Below are 3624 nucleotides of genomic sequence, written 5' to 3' on the forward strand. Positions count from 1 at the left end.
TCAATGCTAATCAAAGGGGTGACAAAGGTATGTGGTAACTTAATCACACCATGGAGACATGATCTTCATCCCAAGAGCATGGATGACCATTGGAAGATTCTAGTATTTAGCTGCTATTTGTACTAGCATTCCCCCCCCCCCAAAAAAAAAAAAAAAAATGAGGGAAAGAAAAAAAATTACATACAAGTGTCTGTCAACAGTTTTCTCTCTTGAATATTAGACCATAAAAAGGTGTTATTAAAGCAAGTCAGAATTGCCTGGAGAGAAGGGGGTGCTTAATCATGAGCGCAGCCAGATTCGTATCATGCGGAATGCCAAGCTGTGTGTGGCCAAACATTCTTTGATATGCTTGGAACACCTCACAGATGAATGTATTGATTAACATGTGGTCATGAAGAGGAAATTTTTTAGACTATATAAGTCAAAACTATTTTCAGTTACTAGTATATACAACAATCAACAATTTAAAACATTAACAATCACACATTCTATGCAACAAACTCTTTTCATCGGCGAGCCCTGTTCTACTTTTAATGTTGAAGTGCTGCAGTACATCCTGGTAACAGCTTCATGCTAAACTACCGCTGAGCCTGATGAGGCTGACTCTTCAACAAGAATGTAAGTTCCAACGTCAGAGGAGCATATGCTGTATCTCAAAAGAGGAAAAAGCAAGGGTATTTAGACCTATACACCGATGGTAGCTGTCTCTTCTCATTGGGCTTCTAATCTAACGTTGGAATGGTGCTCGGTCAGGGGCTTGGTGGGAGCTGCAACTACTCTCTCTCTCTCTCTCTGCCTGAGGTGATGTGTGGTGTCATAGCTCCTCAAGGTCTTCAAACGATACTCAATGAATCCATGATCCTTGCCATACAGGTATACTCCTGAAATATAAAAATGCATTGTAAGTCAAAGCTTTTTCTTGAGTCTCAACAAATTTGACTTTGGCACAGAGTTGACTATATCTGATGAAGATCTGATAGCAGTAGAAATACATGTAGTGGCATTCTTATGGAAGAAAACGAGAATTGGTTTATTATAAATGAACGGCGCAACTGGCATGTTGGAACTTAAGTTACATTACGTTACGTTGAAGTTAACGTTCATCGAACCTAAGTCATGGAATCAGGCCAATCTGCACACAACTTTATTAGACATCTATATGAGAAGGTACATCACAATCCCCACATTGCCTGTATATTTGCACAATGAGTTAATTAAGAAATAGATGCAATTTCCCTGTAAAGGCCATTTTTTTTTTTTTTTTTTTTTTGGGGGGGGGGGGGGGGGGGGGTCATGCCCATAATCTGAAAAACTTTGGGTCCTTGCCCCCTAACTAAACAAGGATGATCAACTCCTCGTTTGGTTGCTTAATTCTGTCCACTAGCTCTTGAGAAAAGTTGAAAATGTTGAAGTTTTTGCAAGCTAGATGAATAAGATACCATGTATGTCACTTAATCTTTCTGCTAAAGAGGGCTAAAAAAAGTTGTAGATCACATAAACTTACGAGTATAAACTTACATGTCCTTTTGCACCTTGTGTGGTGTCTCACAAAGTGGGGTACTGCATCGCAACTGCCTTGGCTACAACATCCTTTGCTCACTACTTGGTATCTGAATTTAAAAAGAAAGCAGGAAAAATGTTAATCATATTCTACGACGCAAACATCAAAAATGTGGGCCTCATTTTAATCTCTTAAGGGGCTGAACTATTCTTATGTTTTTTTTTTCTTGGCATTAATTTCTATTGCTATTCAGTACCACTGTTTCAAGTACATTTATTGCTACTTGAGCCAGATATCAGTTAATACATATGAAAATTTCATGCAGATAGGTTAAGTGTGAATGTGCACAGTTAGTAGAAAAATCTATACAAGATGTGATTATCCATTGAACTTCATGGCACATCAACTCCCACTTTTTTATTTATCATTGTGATGATTAAATCATAAGTATTAGGACTATTATCAAATCAATATACATGTGGCCCGATGGGGCTACCACGAAAATAAGTCAGCGTGGAGTCTTGTACGTACACTCTGTTTACATGTTTCATACAAGTATACCAGTCTTTATTTTTAAATCTATAACCATCACTTCATTAACAATGTTATACTTACCGGTCCCTTCTACTTTCTTTCCTTTTTTTTTTTTTTTTTTTTTTTTGGGGGGGGGGGCAAATTTTAGTCTGCTTTTCTCTATACTTGAGAAGACCAAAAACAAAAACAAAAAACAAATGAACAGGCAAATTACATGGTTATATATTGGATGGAAATGTACATTGTAGTACAAGACATGACAATGGGAAACTGGTATTCCAGACTAATTTTCAAATTATAATAATAATATATGAATAATAATAATATTTTAAATAATTGAACTTACGCTGTACAGTTTTCTGCTTCCATTTTCAACAACAAATATGCTGCAATGATCTTGATGTGCAGATGTCTCCTCGGAACAGTCAGAACTCCTTCCCTCAGCTTTTGAAGTATCTCTTCCCCCTTGAAGTGATGTGTGTGTTGAATTCCTGGGCAAATCAGTAAAATTTAATGGTTTTATGAATAATACAAATGGCATGAGGATAATAGGTTCCTCCAGTTTACATTATAAACTTGAAGAGCAAAATCATTTAACATACATATTTGACATAAGCAACAGCTCTACTTACACAACTCAAGACTGACCATAACATGGTTTTCACTTCTGTCGATACGGCAAGTACACGGTAGGCCTACACATTTTTCTTAAATACAAGTACTAACCTGTCAAGACATTCATTGTCAGAGGGAAGGACAGCTCCAAAACTGCTCCATGAAGTATCTTGAAAATCATTTCTTCAAACAAAATAAAACCAACCAAGCATTCAGTCTCTTAATGTAGCCTCTTATGTAATTACTAAGACTCTAGAATGTAAAATAAATATAAATCAATTTCAAACTAGTCTCCCTTCATTAATCATTGTGGAAAACAACAGAATAGCTTACAGCAGGGTTAATGCAATGGAAGTCCATATCTCAGAGGATCCTTCGCTGATGTTGGCCCGGTGTTTCCAGCATTCGTCAACCCTGAATTCAATGGCTCAGTCGTTGTATGACCACATCTGGTACTTTGCAATCTGGTGATCTGCACCCTCTTCGTGTGACAGAGACTGTACAGCTATCAATATCTGTCTTTGTTCTCCAAATGATGACCCCTACACCGAGTTCCTTTAAATCACCATCACTCCCGAAGAGCTGTCATGTCTATGTCCTTATCTGGAGGAAAGTATGAAAACACAAGGTTCAGAAATGGATTTAGAACTCATTTCCACAAGACAATATGCAGTTGTTTTGTCCACACAAATACTAAGTGAGCACCAATACAAAAGCTAGTAGGCCTAATTACTTTTTTAGCTACCGGGTACATCAGCATATTTAATGTTAGAATTAAAGACCCAAAGATGATCTCTGCCAAATTTCAATACCTAAGGTCACCTGTAACTTTCATAAAAAACAATGTTGAAAATAGTACCAGTCATTGTCTGCTACAAGGGGGATCGATCTCCATGATGTGTGAGCACGCTGATCTTCAGCTAGAAGTGTGATGTCACAGTGGACCAACACTTAACACGAACAGCTAGTACACG

General features: G+C 37.4%; 1 long non-coding RNA gene across 1 annotated transcript; it reads right to left on the reverse strand.

Moving 5' to 3' along the window:
* Nucleotides 1–440: 440 nt before the first annotated feature.
* Nucleotides 441–2512, reverse strand: LOC139736288 (uncharacterized). The gene is made up of 3 exons (XR_011711251.1): nt 2382–2512; nt 1519–1610; nt 441–881 (listed from the first exon to the last, which is right to left on the reverse strand). It is a non-coding gene; the product is annotated as an uncharacterized lncRNA (long non-coding RNA).
* Nucleotides 2513–3624: the final 1112 nt, after the last annotated feature.

The sequence above is a fragment of the Diadema antillarum genome, unplaced genomic scaffold (genome assembly GCF_040938485.1).
Source record: "Diadema antillarum isolate AM-2024a unplaced genomic scaffold, OU_Dant_1.0 seq00000635_RagTag, whole genome shotgun sequence".
In the NCBI taxonomy this organism is placed as follows: Eukaryota; Metazoa; Echinodermata; class Echinoidea; order Diadematoida; family Diadematidae; genus Diadema; species Diadema antillarum.